At 44.0% G+C, this 16,742-nt stretch overlaps 1 protein-coding gene across 1 annotated transcript in view; it reads left to right on the top strand.

Annotated features, from left to right (window-relative positions):
• LOC143491453 (uncharacterized) overlaps positions 1–16,742 on the top strand; it is an 86,560-nt gene that overhangs the window by 57,059 nt on the left and 12,759 nt on the right. The gene's annotated exons all lie outside the window — the stretch shown is intronic.

The raw sequence follows: 16,742 nt of genomic DNA, 5'->3' as shown, positions 1-16,742 counted from the left end.
CGCACCTGCTCCAACTTTAAAGCAGAGATGGCCTTTAGTTCTCCAAATGAGTGGACTCATGTCAGGCCCAAATGGGCACCAGCTCCTAACTTGCGCCTGGTGTCTCTCTTACTTAAGCTGATTTTTTTCTTTTAGGCTAAACTTGAACTTAGAAAAGACTGAAGCCCTGTTCAGGTTTGTTTGGTGTTTCCTGGGGAAGCCAGTGATCATGTGCAGTTTTCTGGTGGTAACCTTGGGCAGCCATTATGTGTCTAGTAAGCTATGTCTGTGAATGTTTAAGAAGAAGTGCTTTTCAACACTCCTGGGTTGGTGTAATGCAAATGATATAGGCCCAGTAACCTATTGTGTAATTCATACGGGAGCAGTAGAACCTTAAGTCTGTCCCACAGGCCTGGGTTAGGTCGTAAGCTTCAGCTGTTTGGCGTGCTCATCTTATAAGACTTGATAAAATTGATGTGCTGCTCTGAGAGAGGATTACAGAGGACTGGGATTATTGTGGTGGTGGGCGGTAGTGCTTTGATAAGAGTCTGGAGGACTTCATGATTTGCGAAAAGCTGAATGGAATTGACTGGTGCAAGCCAGGAGATAAGGCGAGGTCTTCCAGTCAGGTGACGTCCCAGGCCAAAATGTTTATTTGCATTTGAAGTTTAGATGGAAACATGTAGGTACTCAGAATGAAATGGACTAACACAAGATGGAGGGCTAGAACAGTGGATCCACATACCCGTCTCTCCGCCAGACCCTGTGCACCTGCCCAAAGGTGAGAGTTGCTTGTCCAGTCAAATGTCTGTATGATGTTACTTCACTTTATCTGTCAGCCACATCAAAAACTTGTGCTGCCGTGTGGGGGAATTGACTGGCCTTACGCCCTCTTTGTTTTAATAGAGTCTTCACAGCAGCTCATATAGCCTTTTGTGTTCTTTCTCTCTCTCTCTCTCTCTCTCTCTCTCTCTCTCTCTCTCTCTCTGAGGAAGATCTAAGGTTGGTCTGAAATGCTTATTCTAAACCTTTTTTGGCAGCTGTTTTTTAACACATTTGTAAAAGGTACACTAGAACACTACATTCACAACACATACGTGGACCCAAACAGATAAAACGTACTAGAAGTTTGATTCTTGAGGACCATAAAAAATGACACAAGCCCATAAATCCACTGAAACACCGCACCTTCCCCCCACCCCAAGATAACATCTACCTTTTTATTTCTGTCAGTCATCTTCCTGAAGGAAGTGATGGCATTAGGTATGGCCTAACGAGGCATGAGATCAACAGTTCTTCTTGACAATCTTTCTGTTCTTTGTCCAATATGAGCAGCTGTTCTCTAACCTGTTCATCACAGGCTGGTGTGAGCTTTGAAATGACGCTTCAAGTGGCTCTTGGTGGTGAGTTCAGCGCTCACATTCAGCGAGAGAAGATCACATCAGCTCTGGCAGGAGTTCTGATCGTGACATCAGAGGCCGCATGCTATCCAACAGAAACAGGGTTTTTATGTTTCATTTCCTTAAAATGAAAATCTAATGTTAATGTTTTTGGTAGACATAACACAATATTCCATAACACCAATCACCTTTCATTTAATGATATTCAGAATGAGAATCCAAATTAGGCCTCTTTGCTGGAAGTCGTTAAAGCTCTGCAGATGTGCGCATAAAAGAGGTAGCAGGCAAAAAATGCTTGTGGAAGTCGAGCCCCTAGGTGTTCATAAGCTCGGCTGGAAAACTTTGTGGAGTTGGTGTGCATATTGACGCTCCAGGGTATGCAGGCTTACCTGTCTAAAAGGAAGCATTAGTGAATAATTTGATCGCATTTTTCATTTTCACACGCCGTGCTGAACAAACAGGAATCTGTGATTAACAGTTTTAATTAGGATTCTAACGTGACGAATTCCGACAGCCTCGCAACGCGCCACAGACGAATAAATCACAGAACAGGGTTTGTCAAGCCGCCTGCTAGTTGCTGCGGCCCGAGGCAGAGCTCCTCTCTCGGTGTGGAGTCCAGTCAGGACTGGGTGGAACATGCCTCTCTCAGCTTCTATCTATTCTATTCTAATATTCTATTATTATATTATTATCTCTCCTTTTCATTGTTTATCTGTCTTTTTTACTCTCCTCACTCTCTTTCTATTACTACATTTTTCTGACTAACTCATTTTGCCTTGAAAAGAACTCTCTCCCTCTCTTTACCTCCCTCTCTTTTTCTCTCTAGCTTTCTAACCCCCCCCATTCGTCCTGCTGCTCCTGTTGCATATGTCGGGACATATGGCCTGTTGTTTTGGTTCCGCATGTTCTCCCCTGTGCTCACCATTGGCTGCCTGTGCCAAGCCTGTGGCCTGTACTGCTAGCGGGATGCTAATACCAGGGATCTCTCCTTACTTCTAATTCTCAAACAGAACATAAACAAGGGGGAAAAAAGAGAAGCATTTCCTTCACCGTCAGACACTCAGCTACATGTGTAGGTCAGCGGTGAAGCATTTCTGTACTCGAGCAGAACACCATCACCTCGGCTTTGATCTGGACACAAACCATCAGTAAAAGTGTTTGATGAAGGCCTGATCTACCTCAAAAGGGTAAACACTGCATTCCAGGAGAAATGAATTGAGAGAGAGAGAGAGAGAGATAGTGTATGTGGCTGTGTGTGAGTGAGTGAGTGAGTGAGTGAGTGAGTGAGTGAGTGAGGGAGGGAGTGAGTGAGAAAGAAAATAAAGAGTTGGTTTTAATGTACTTATTTTCACTTTAAACCTCCATGTAACTCTTAACAGCCTTAAGAGGCACCTCCATCCATTGGTGATGTGAAAGCCGTGAGAAAGCCTGCTGGTGTGGGCTGCTGAACTTCAGGCAGGAGGTAGACTACAGAAGACTGGCTCGGGTGAGCTGCACCGTGGCTATTTGCTGGCTATTGAGGTGACTCAGATGGTGGTATTGTGTGTTCCTGGTATTTTCGAGCGTTTTAAGGAGTTCTCTCTCCTACAGGGCTGGAGAAGGCCTCTGAAGTGGTCAGGGTGGTTTCTGCCCACAGAGAAATGGAAAAATAAAGGGATTTTTTCAGGAATGCACCCCCCCCCCCCCCCCCCCCCATCTCTTTCCTTGAATAACGCTGTAGTGGCTCGCCATGTTGACAAATATAAAAAAAGCAGAGCGCCGAGCCTCTTGATGTTGGAATAAATAAGTTTGACATTTTGAATGGCTCAGGGAGTGTAAACATATCCGAGGAAGGCACAGGCGAGGCTCTGTTTGATGTTCCTCCCTTTAACACACTTTCCCGGCCCGAAGCCCGGCCCTGATTAATACTAGTGCAGGCGACTCTAATGAAGTGCTGTTCTGATAGTTGTCATCTTTGTTTCTCTCTTGTCAGGATCCTTCAGCGATCTTTAAACACGCCGGCCTTCTCAAAGCCGTGTGCTCGTGCAGGAGACAGACTGTGCCAGCCATCCTGTACACGCCCCTCCTCACTGTCCTCCCCACACATGCACGCACAATAGCTGCACACGAAACCCAAACGCACAAACTACTGCACTATTACGGCAGCGCGGAGCTCAGCTGTTGGAGATGCGATCAGCTTCCTCCATTAGCCCCCAGTTAACCAGGGTCTGCTGCACACAACACCTGCTCAACATACTAAGAGGCTTTACTGGACCAACAAACTGTGTGTGTCGCAAGTGAAACCGAATCTACTGATGTTTACATGAATGGAGTTTAGCTCAGTATTAATACTTCTCCTTTCACTACATGGTTACGCGCTTCTGAACAGCAGCAGATGGGTTGTTTTTTACTGGATTTTTCTGGATCAGTTTTCAGTAACACTAGAATTGAGCAAATTACTTTGTCATTCTGTCTCATGCTTTAATAGCAACATAATGTTTTCCAGGGGGAGAAAAAGGTATACGAGGTGAAGACATGTCTCTGAAAGCAGAGGGCACGTCACTGAGCCTCTGAGCAGGGGTGCATTCCACAGAATGTTAAAATACATTGTGCTCTTTTAATAAAACCCTCCACTCATTGGAATAATGGGCCATTTAAACCGAGCAAATCTCAAGGACATTTCTCAGCCACTTCAATGCACAGACGTTCTTCGTGCACTACGATCTGATAAACATGCTATCGTTTCAGGGTAGGGACCCTTCATCAAAATAGTCCTCCTTTTGATGGTGTGTTCTACTTTTTAAAATTTTTGCTTTGTGTCTTTCAAATATGTTTTGGTGCATTTTAAAATTCAGTGCAATGGAGAATTAAAAACAGCAATAGAAACCAATTATGCAATTAGTAGAGTTTATAGCATGAAGACATAGTGAACATTTAAAGGTCCCCCAGAGTGGATGTAGTCATGGAATTTTCTTAGTATAATTGCACCCCCAAAATGCTAAAGAGGTGGTCTAACCTCAGGTCAGTTTCCACTTTGCTCAACAATGAGGCCCTAGAACTGAGAGGAGAGCTGTATTAGCAATTGTATGAGGCTGCAATCAGTATGACATGAGTGATGGAAGAACAATTGGTAATCAGACCACCATGGATTCCTGAGCGAAGAGCCCCTGTTCAGCTCTCACGAGCAGGACGAAAATGAGTTTGTTAAGCTTGTGATTGTGCGGCTGTTTGGTGCCCGACGGACATCTACTCAGAGCGATGGCTTGCTCTCGACTTTATGGAAATTTCTCGACATCTTGGGGCACTTCACCTTGTTGACCTGTTGGCTTGAACTGTTTTCATCCTGTCCTGAGAGAGAGAGAGAGAGAGAGAGAGAGAGAGAAAGAGAGAGAGAGAGAGAGAGAGAGAGAGAAGGAAATCTCCTCTTTTTTCTGTGCTTTTATGATCAGAGTGTAAGACCGTGCCGATTGGCCATGTGGACAGGAGGGTCGTGCTTCTGAACAGGGCGCCACTTTGGGGAGAGGAGAAAACACGTTCTGTGAAATGGGGAGATGCCATTAACCAAATTCCATCAAAAGATGGAAATCAATTTGTTGAGTGGTAGTCACGGTCCGTGCTGTGCTGAAAAGGGAGAAGGGTGGCTGACACAAGCCGACAGCGAGAAGCAACGTGAGCCTTCCCCGTAACGAGGGGCGTTAAATTATCTCACATCACACAAACCCATTTTTATTCGAGGTCTATTGATTTCATGACATTTTCTAGATGTGTTCCAGCATTCCAGCATGGAGCTTGGAGTTTCAGCATTTTCTCCGAGAGAATACTTTTCACTGTGCAAAACATAAACATATACACCAATTATTATTATAAATAACATGTAATATTGTATATAACATCTAAGGTATATTATTGTGAAAATGCCTTGGTAGAAGTTCTGCTTGCTTCGGTTCTGTTCCCTTCACGTTGCTCGACCTGGAGCTTCACGTCATCACGTGAGAGGAGGGAAACGTGTCCTTCCACTCAGCTCATTCTGAAAGAATTAATCAACCTGCATACTGCATTAATGCCAGCAATCATTTGCTGATTGAAACACATTCAAGTCAACTGGAAGAGTCACTAATGGCCAACAACCAGCATTAAATTAAACATGGGAATAGAGGATTTAAATTTTGATGATATGCATCATAAGTATTGTAATTATAGATCTCGGTCTGTTCCTCCATTATTAATTGTCCAAAACATAATGATTCATCATGGTCTTGGAAAATGATTATTAATTTTCTGGATGATTTTACCTGTGGGCGTCTACAGAAATCCTCTTATAAACATACACACACGTACAGTATATATATGTATATAGAGAAAGAGAAAGAGAGAGAGAGAGAGAGAGAGAGAGAGAGAGAGAGAGAGAGAGAGAGAGAGAGAGAGTGTGTGTGTGTGTGTGAGAGAGAGAGAGACAGAGAGAGAGAGAGAGAGAGAGAGAGGAAGTGATTTTTTCATAAGAAAGCTTGTCCCTGAAGACACAACAACTCATTTTTACTTTAATAAACTCACAGTTAAAAAAGCTACTGATGCTCTTTAGGGAAATTTAAAGAAATTATGTAATCCTTAACATCGTTTGCTTTGTTATATATTAATGTAATTACTACACTGGGTCATTTGTGGTAGAATATGTTATTGTTCATTTCATTTGAATAGACTTATCTTGCATATCCATTTTCTTCAGTCCATTTAACTATATACAATACATTAAATTTCTCTCACCTGCCATCCCAGAGTTCTGAATCATATCCTCCAGGAAGGACACGGTGAAGCAAGGAGTAAGCTAGCCCTACGGAACTCATGCAGCCCGCTGCTCATCAAGACTGCTCTGAAATTTGGGGTTTCCATTAATGAAAAATGTAACGCCACCGTTTGTTCTGTAACTACCATGACATATGTGTATACATGTGAGCGCCTAAGCAGTAACATCTCATTTCTCTGAAAATAGCGTAGACATTTATGAAGTAAAAAGAGCTCCATCTTAAAGCCGAGTTACTAACAATGCTCTCTGACTGCACATGAATGTAAAGTCAATGGTTCAAACTCGCTTTGGCTAAAAGCACGTGAGTGTAAAGTCGAAGGTTCAAACGCACTTTGGCTAAGAGCACGTGAGTGTAAAGTGAAAGGGTAAAACATGCTTTGGCTAAGAGCACATGAGTGTAAAGTCAAAAGTTCAGTGCGTGCCACGTACAATATCTTAGCTTTATTTTTATTAGTCTAAATAATCTTTTTAATTCATGAATTTACATATTTTCGAATATAGTAAAGACAATAGTATATAAAATAGTAGCCAGTCATTAAAAATTCAGAATTAGAAATAAACCACAGAAATGTCCCTTTGGTGTTGGGATTGCAGTGGCTAAGCTACGTGCAGCTACAGTCCCGCCCACGATCTTATGCTACAATGAAAATGCATCCTCAAGTTAACACGGAGACTTATTAAGATTATTGAAACACTTGAAAACTTTCAGACTGCAGGAGTGGACTTTTGCCTAATTCATTTACAAGACGAGTGTGAACAGTACACGTCATTCTATCCCAACACTTTAATTTGGGGTCAAAATCCAATCCAGGTCACCAGTTTCTATAGAGTACGCTACCCAAAGTGCTGGAGCAGCTAATAAGGAATGAAACAAGGTTGAAGGCCGTTAACAGAATGCTAACCAGTGCCTTCTTATTGTTAGTCGTAGTTTATCTCAGCAATGGGGTGGGGGATGCTTTTTGGTTTAATTTCTTAGTTTACAATGCAGCGCTTACTCTAAGTGCTTGCGTTAGCTGCATACATTGTGTGACTTCACCCGATTGGTTATGGAAATCGCCTTACTTTGCATTTGACATCTTCCTATTTCATTCACTTTAATTTGTACTAGAAAGCCAAGCATTCTCCAATAAGTTGTTTTTCATACGATGTGACCTCACCACTCAACGTTTCACAGTGTATGGGAGTGTTAACTGTACTTCTTGTACATTGATTTCTGCACTATGATTCTGACTGTATGTTCTGCACAAATGTTTTAGTAAGTCTTAAGATACCGAAAATGACATCACTGATAACACCACCCTAGTGGCTGTTGTTTTCCTCTGGTATGTATGGGTGTGTGATGGTTCCAAACACCAGGCTTGGTTAAGACCCAAACACTGGGCTTGGTTCAGACCCAAACACCGGGCTTGGTCACACCAAAACACCAGGCTCGGTTTAGACCCAAACACCGGGCTTGGTTCAGACCAAAACACCAAGCTTGGTTCAGACCCAAACACCAGGCTTGGTTTAGTCCCAAACACCGGGCTTGGTTCAGACCTTAGTGCAACTTTTCCTCACAATCTTGAGTGGTATTATACATCACACTCAGTTCATTATCATGAAAACAATTTATTGTTCCATCTTTGTCAATATGTGAAATTACTTTTTTTGTAAAGAACAGTATAGAAACATACATTAAGTGATGCAGGTTGTGTGAGCAACTGCTACTAAAGGCAACCCCCCCCACACACACACACACACACACTCATCACCTCATTGGTGAAGTAACACCAATCCATTCCTGATAAGCTTGGTGGCTGCCAAACATACCTCACTGACGTGGATTCATTAATTTGCCTCTGATGGATCCACCCTGTGCCATTTGTAGCGAGGGCATTCCTTTTTAATTAAAAACCCCATCAGTGGCTGACAGGAGTTTCTGACTGACCTTGTGTGAGAACATGTGTCTCCTACGTGGGTCTCCTACTGCAGATATAGTCAGGTGTTTGATTTTAGGACTGGGGTCAGGTTATCACCAGTCCAGTCTCTTTCAAGTGTGTGTACATGAATAAGTGTGTTTTGTTTTCTTACCCATCCCCTGAGACCTGATGTTCATATCGAGGGCTACTGGGACTTGGAAACCCAAACCTTCCTGCGATCCTCCTCTCATGAACGTGATACGGTGAGACAGTCCGCCTATCGATCACGCCACCACCTCATCCTTCTCGGACCTAAAAAAACACATTCTCTTTTATTGCTCTCCTAATGATCAGAAGAGAGTTGGAGGAGGGGGGTTCTGACCCGATTGATCACGGCAGATATCGGCGTACCCAAGACACAAAGGTTCCACCAGCTTTCATTATCTGAATTGAGTAACTTATCCGATTATGAGGGTTCTGATTATGAGGGTTCACTCGATTGCGGCGAGCGATCTGTCATTAATGTGAAAGGCTGCGTGAGCAGATGAGAGTATGTGATGGTGTCTTTCATAACACACAGCTCTGTGCTCCGCCTGCTCCAGCACGCTTGCTGGACGTGCACTGAGCAGATTGGGCTGGGATGGCACTGCTGACCTCAGTGCTCCAGTGGGATGTATTCACTGTGCATACGTGTGTGTGTGTGTGTGAGTGAGTGTGTGCATTTAGATCTTTGTGTGGGCTAAATGTCCCCATGATGATAAGAGAACTTTTTTTCCATTTCTGGTGGGACCATTTGGTTAATCCAAAAGTGTTAAAGCAAAACAACACAAACACTTCAATTACTGAGAGTAAAGATCAGGTTTTATAAACATAATAGTATAACATAGCTTGAGTAATTAGCACTCACATAGATTATAAACAGCAAAGATAATAACACAAGGGCAGTGTGTGTGTGTGTGTGTGTGTGTGTGTGTGTGTGTGTGTGTGTGTGTGTGTGTGTGTGTGTGTGTGTGTGTGTGTGTGTGTGTGTGTGTGTGTGTGTGTGAAACGAGTGTTCTAGAGGCTTTGGAGATCCAGCACTATCGGAGTTCCTGTCGCTCTACAAAGCTCAGAGGCAGATGACTAGATGGGCTCGCTGTGCCCAATGAAGACAGGTGGCAATAATCCTGCTAAGAGACAGATCTGAAAGTGCTCATACAAAACCAATTTCAGCCGCGCTCCATTTGTCAAAAGCTCATCAGAGTGAGGGACGAGAGCTCTGAGCTGCGTGGCTCCTCAATCGCTTCATTCCTGATTGCCTTGTCAGGGCACCTTATCCTCTTGGGAATGACACAGCCCCACCTCACACCCACACACACACACACACACACACACATACACACACATGCACGTAGACACACACATGCAAACATGAGCACGCACACACATAAATACACACGCTCCCAACCTAAGTTGATGTATCGACATGACTGTCATTTAACTTGTACAGTTAGTCCCTTCAAAACCTCTGGACACCTACAGTTCTGGAGTCCTCTGGTCTACTCATGCCTCTTGAGAAGAAAATGATTCTCCTGGATACTTTATCAAGCCTATAATCAGGGAAATTAAATCACCGACCACATAGAATCAGACTTCCATAAAAAAGTCTTAACTTAATACTAAAAGGGTAGCCTTCCCTCCTGTCATTATAAATAACCTCAGGGAGCAAAATGGAGGTTGTGGTGCCCAGAGTCCAGTACATACACTTCCTCATGCTAAAGTACTGCCACTTATCTCCTCTCTCTCTCTCCCTCCCTCTCTCTCTCTCCCTCTCTGTTTACCCGGGCCTCTCCCGCGGTGACAGAGCTGCAGTGGGACGATGGATCCAGGGATGGATAGATGGATGGATGGAAGAAGGCTTTAATGAAAGAGTAGATTCCAGTCAGCCTGCTGGTTCTCATCAATCAGCCTTGCGCTCTGGAAGTGTAATCCGAAAGGGAGTGTGTGTGTGTGTGTGTGTGTGGGGGGGGGGGGGGGGGGGGGCATCGGGCTTTTAATCTCTATTAGTTAATGGACTCTCCTCACAGGCTGCGGGACATTACCCTGCCTGTCTGCAAACAGGCTGCAGAGCTTCATGGAGAAAAGCTGCGTTCACAGCTCCCGTTCGCGACTGCCGCAGCTCTGTGGCCAACTAAAAGCTCTCGAATTAGTCACTGAACCGTAAACCATCTTTCCTGTGAACACTGTGCTCTTTTATGGTGTTTTTAAATGAATTCACTTTTTATATGCAATTCCTGGGACATTTTCACAACACTAGAGGGAGGAGACTTGTACATATGCTGGTAATTTAAGTTTTAAGTTTTATTTGTGCTTATTATTAAGCCAGTTTGTTTGTATTTAAGCCAAACATTGTTGAAAGGATAATAAAAAGTTTGCAGGTGCAGAAATAGTTCATTAGATCACAGTATGTTTTTTAATGTTTTTTATGTATCGTTCTTGGGACACCAAACAGAGCACGATGAAGACTCATGCCTGGTCACTGAAATTATTTTACTGCTGAATCACCTTTTGCTCTATTTCTTTGCGTGTTTGTGAACAAGTGTATTTGACTTCATTCTCTGTGTTCCTCAGAGTTAGTGTACCGTCCCGGAAGTGGTTTCATTATTATGGCACCGCTTCCTGCCCAACTCTGGGCGTGGCCGACTGCTCTGAAGGGCGCGGGTGTTAATGAAACGCTACACACATCCTCTCAGCCTTCCCAGGCTGGTATGAGGCAGCCACATCCTTCCCATTCAATTCTAAATTAAATTGTCTAACGAACCATAGCTCATTATGAGAGGCAATTGCTCAGAACTGTCTTTTGACCAAAAAATGTGGAAAATAAAAGTTTTTGTAACACTCCAGTGGTTTTATTGCATGACAGGGAGGGAAGGAGTAGAGTGAATGGAGAAGTAGAACCCCCCTCCCTCCACACACACACACACACACACACACACACACACACACACACCCCCCACTCAAGTCATCTTTCACTTTTCATTTTTCAGAGTTGCATCTTTATAGGTTATGTTGACTCATCTGATTGCCTTGTCAAAAAAAAAAAGACTCCGTATGTGCACACTGTATTCACCTCTACTATTTTCATTCTCACATTTCTGCATTCAAAACATTTTTGAGTTTTTACAAGCTCTGTCCTTCACTCCACTTTATAATCTCTCTCTCTCCCTCTGGCACTCACTCTCTCTGCCTGTGTGTGTGTCTCTGTGTGCTGAATATGTTTTGGGCCTTGACTTTGGTCCAGTCAGATCCATAGTCATTACAGTCACACACTAATGCTGTACCAACAGGCATCTACTCACACAAACACACCACTATCTGTGGAAAACAGGAGACACAGGAAAGAAAGACAATGTATTCAGCTCCACCTCACCACCTAAACCCAACCCCACCCCTAACCCCACCTCCTAACCCCACCCCCCAGTCACAGGTTCATGTTTAAACACACATTTTTCTGTTCATTTGATGCATTTTTTTAAGTGCAGATTATTCTTCTTTGGAAAAAATTTAGTCATCTGACACTTGATAACGACAAACTAGGGCCCTCTTTAGATTTGATCAGTTACTGCGAGATTCCTGAAAGGAAACTCGTGTTGTGTTCATTTCTACAAAACTCTCCAAGTCCTCAAAAGGGCTTGCATACAGTCAGTACAGAATTTTAATAAATTCATATACATACATGGAAAATAAGCATGTTAATGCCTGTGTTGTGTGTGCATGTGTGTGTGTGTGTGTGTGTGTCTGTGCCTGTGTGTCTGTGTGTTTGCTCGCACACACCAGTGTTGCAAATGTTCCATTGCTTCTCTTGTAAATTTAGAAGCGCATTTATAATATGTGTGTTTGAACCATCAGATGAAAGAAACATGTGAAAACAGGCATCATATGAGTCAAATGAACACAACAACCAAACTAGGAATGTATTTGGGTTAACCGAACCCTCATTAATAATGATCGCAGGGATGTACAGTGACCTACTTCTAAGAGCTTGGATTTTAAATAATCCCCATAGACATCTTGCCAGGATATTGATTGATTGGAAGAGGCCCTAAAGGTCATATTCATAAAACATTAGGTAGTGATAAACACATTCCTGTCTGCAATTGTTAAGCACTAGTTAATATATTACGGCAGTTGTGTGTTAGTCTTATCCCGCACTAGTTACTTGTCGCCAGGAGAACAGAATTAGCAATTTAGAAAAGGCGTGTTGCCTAATTAAAATACGTGCCTGTTTAATTTGCACATAAACACTATTTATGAAAACAGATGCGTGCCCAACTTCTTTTTTTCTCATTCACTTAATTTTCCATATGTGCTGTAAACAAATAACAGGGTCATGCGTCTGAAGCGAAGGCGGCCATTAGCTCACGCTTAACCATCACTCATTAGAGAGCTCATTTTCTGCTATTTACAGCCATTGTGGATTTATCGCGTTTAAATATCAGGCAAGCAGGGCGATTAATTGCCTTGCTCACATTGGATGCCTAACCATAACTGTTGCCATGACGATGCTGGGTGGGATCAGTTTAACGCTTGGTCGTGCTGCGTTTCTCCGAGGTCATTGTCTTACCCATGGGGACACGACTTTGAAATGTGTTTCCTGTGTGTGTATATATATATATATATATATATATATATATATATATATATATATATATATATATTGTAACTTTTATGTTTACTATTACTTCCTAATTTTTATGTAGTTATAGCCGTCTTGGTACATTACCTGATTTTGTTTTTTATATGACAGGCATGAGTAGGTCTATACTCCTAAGGTCTATACTTCTAGCACACTGCATCAGAGGTCACTGTCAGCAGGTCTTTGTAGCTGAACTAAGGCAATGTCGCTCACTGCTGGGGTATAAACGCGTTAGCCTGAAGCCACTCCACTGATCTTCTTACTGTATTGCTTCTGACTCAATTGATGAAATAGACTATTATGGGATACTCTGTACTAAAAGGCTTTCGTCTTTTTCAATATGTCCGATAGGCCTGATGTAACCTACATTCAAAGCTGCATTCATTTTCAGAGGACGAGTAAACCTCCCCCTCTCCCCACCACTACGCAGCGGTCGGCCAAGATAATTACGTTCTCCTGGTGTATTTGGTGACTTCTTTTGTGACGCTTTTAACCCAAGCAGAGTTCTCTCAGCCTTGGTAGAGCATTGTTTTAAATAGAAATGCAACAGACACAGGGGCCTGCTGAAGGCTAAGAGAGACAAGGCCAACCACACTGCGTCTATTCACAACTATTCCATTAAAAAAAAACACTTTTAACTGGCCTCTTTATCTCTCTTCTGATTGTTTAGGACTTAGAGAGTGACCTAAGTTCTCCACATCCTTATCTCTGCCTCTATGCCTTTCCTCTGCTCTAGCGTCTCATCGAAAGACAAAGACACATTGTTCCACATAACCGTTTTCCAAAGCTTTTACCTTGGGAGCTGTGTCCATTATCTACTGAGATGGAAAAGTATGTTTCTTTTAACAAAGTAATATCTTTCGTGCTTGTGCCTGCTTTCAGCCTAGAGACAACAGCAGAAATCGTGCCGATAAGCCCTGAACAGTCATGATTGTCCTGGCTCATTTATTTATTTATTATTTATTTTTAGTTCTGTTTGCTTTTCCATTTCATTTTTAGGAAGGCTAGGAATTAACCTACAGTTGTTCAACAACTCACTCAAGAGCGTAATATAAGCAAATCCTTTTATTATATCTGATATAAAATTTTTGCTGATGTGCAGGCGTCTGAACTCATTTTATGCTGGTCATGTCAGACCGATGGCGTGCGCAACCCAGAGCCTCAGGGAGGCTACCTGCTGCACGGGCCCGAATGCCCTGAACGTCCCAAATACCCAGAACGCCTCTCAGCTTCCCGTTGGTTAAGATCTCAGCGACTCTCAGGACATACAGAACAGGACCTGGTGTTACAACCCCTGCATCCCATGGCTTTTTGGACATCGATGCTACTGAACTTTGACCTTTAAGAGTCCATAAGAGAACAATGCGGATCTAATTACTGCATGCTAAGTATCAAGCTCCATCTGTTTTTAAGATGGTTTTTTCTCTCTGGAGAATTCCCCCGAGAGTAAATTACAGCCTCCGCTCTTACAGGCCAGGGCCGGTTCTGGATGGGAAAGGAAGCGCATGTGCAGGATACACACGAATCCCTCCTGGATGTCGAATGTTGGGCCTGGTTCTGCCCCAAACCACAAGGGTGGGGGTGAAATGGAAATTAATGGAATCAAAGCCATAGATAATGGGGATTAGCCAGCGTAATGTTCCAGAGAGCCCCAGTGTCCTTTTAAGCAGACCCCTGCTTTCACAGGTTGTGTAAATATCCTCTGAAATGTATCCAGCACACACTGACTCCATTCAAGGTAGAGGCTTCAGTTGTCACTGAATACCCCTACTCTACAAACTAAATCTGTTTACCTCTCTGGCTCTTAAACAGGATGAGCCTTGCTCCTGAGGGTCTGCTGGTTGTCCTTCAAGAAGCAGACACCACCACTTGACTGAATGAACGGCAGTGTTGCCTCTTGAGCTGTGGAAAGTGTCCTGTGTGGACGAGGGCGGGTGGGGGGACCCATACGCACAGAGTGTTTAGTGCCTGGATCGAGATGGCAGGAGTTTGTTTAGATGGGGTTGTGGCTGACATGGGGGTTGGTAGAGATAAACATTGTGTCAAGGATGTACGAGGGAACAGAGGAGACCATTCAGGAAGTCGCAGGGGCCTGGGGGACAGGTCTGAATCCCAGGGGGTTCTCTCCCCACAGGGCTTATCAGCTGCCTTATTTAAGTTTGTTCTTTGATGAGCAGATTTTAATTCTCTCTGGAGAGGCCCTGAAAGGCACCACGTGTTGTTCGGAGGCAGTTGTGGGGTTGTTTCCCGGGTGCCACGGAGCGTGTGTGGACACAGCACTCACTCCCCTCACATCACTCCCTCCACTCATTCCACTCATTCCCCTCACTCCACTCACTTCACTCACTCTACTCACCCCCCTCACTCCACTCACTCCCCTCACACCCCTCACTCCCCTCACTCTCCTCACTCCACTCACTTCACTCACCCCCTCACTCCACTCCCTCCACTCACTCTACTCACCCCCCTCACTCCACTCACTCCCCTCACTTCACTCACTCTACTCACCCCCCTCACTCCACTCACTCCCCTCACTTCACTCACTCTACTCACCCCCTCACTCCACTCCCTCCACTCACTCTACTCACCCCCCTCACTCCACTCACTCCCCTCACTTCACTCACTCTACTCACCCCCTCACTCCACTCACTTCACTCACTCCACTCACTCCCCTCAATTCACTCACTTCCCTCATTCCACTCACTCCATTCACTCCCCTCACTTCACTCACTCCATTCACTCCACTCACTCTCCTCACTCCACTCACTCCACTCACTTTTGGCAGCTTCTTCATGCTGTGGAAAAAACCCAAGAAGCTAAAATAATTTTGGGGTCCTGTCATCTCTTCTCTGGCCATTGACATGGTCTCTCTCTTTCTGTTTTTCTCTTTTTCTCTCCCTCACTCTCTCCCCCACCCCCTCTATCCACTCCTCGGCCAGAGAGAGAGCCAGACAGTGGTCTGAGTAATGAAGACGGATAGGTTCTACTATCAGGAAGCCACTTACTGTGGTTTGATGTAACCTTAAACATTGTGGGTAGCTCAGTGGCACTCACCACAAAGAATCTAATTAACGACCATCACTAGAGAGTGTGATGCAGTATGCATTTGTAAATGAAGCTGGATTAATTAAAACTGTTGAAATGTCACACAGTGCTTGTTTTTGTACAGAATTTATTTTTTTGTGTGTTCTTGGTGTTTTTGTCTCTACAGGAACATGCATAGTAAAAGCTAATGTTCACCTGTAGGTAGGTGGTTTGCAGTTATAATGTGACGTATTACACGAGATCCTAAGAAGGAGTGAAGCTCTGCAGCTCTCCACATTTCTATCACTTCTTTATTTCCCTTTTTTGGAATATAGTGGCTGTTCATCTGTAAGCTGAGTCAGAAAATCAGTAACAGTGCCGTAGGGAGAAAACTGATAGAGAACACACACACACACATACACACATATGGACACACACACACACACATGCACACACACACACACACACACACACTGGTGTGCAGATACACACACACATACACGCCCCCCTACAGACCTGCCTAACCTGCCCTGTTTTTATAAACCCCATGGTGCTAGTGCAGTTGTTAAGTGGAGACCTGTATGTGTTATAACAACAGAGCACTCTATGCCTGAAGCGAGAGAATGGAAGAGAGAGAGAGGGGGGGAGAGAAAGAGAGAGAGAGAGAGAAAGAGAGAGACAGAGAGAGACAGAGAGAGAGGACGTGGGGGGTTGTTTGAAAGGACAGGTGTGAAGCCACATGCTTTGCTAGAGACGGCAGTCTTCACAAAGTGTCCTTTGTTCATTTTCCAATCAAAAGGCCTAATGACTCAGCCTGGGAAATGAAGGAGGAAACCCAACACTGTGCCCTGGGCAGCTCTGCCCCGCACAGTCCGAACCATTCAGCAGAAACCCAACACTGTGCCCTGGGCAGCTCTGCCTTGCACGGTCCGAACCGTTCAACAGAAACCCAACACTGTGCCCTGGGCAGCTCTGCCCCGCACGGT

The sequence above is a fragment of the Brachyhypopomus gauderio genome, unplaced genomic scaffold, assembly GCF_052324685.1.
Source record: "Brachyhypopomus gauderio isolate BG-103 unplaced genomic scaffold, BGAUD_0.2 sc75, whole genome shotgun sequence".
Classification (NCBI taxonomy): Eukaryota; Metazoa; Chordata; class Actinopteri; order Gymnotiformes; family Hypopomidae; genus Brachyhypopomus; species Brachyhypopomus gauderio.
The sequence above is the reverse complement of the archived record's forward strand: the minus strand, read 5'-3'. Positions and strand labels throughout refer to the sequence as shown.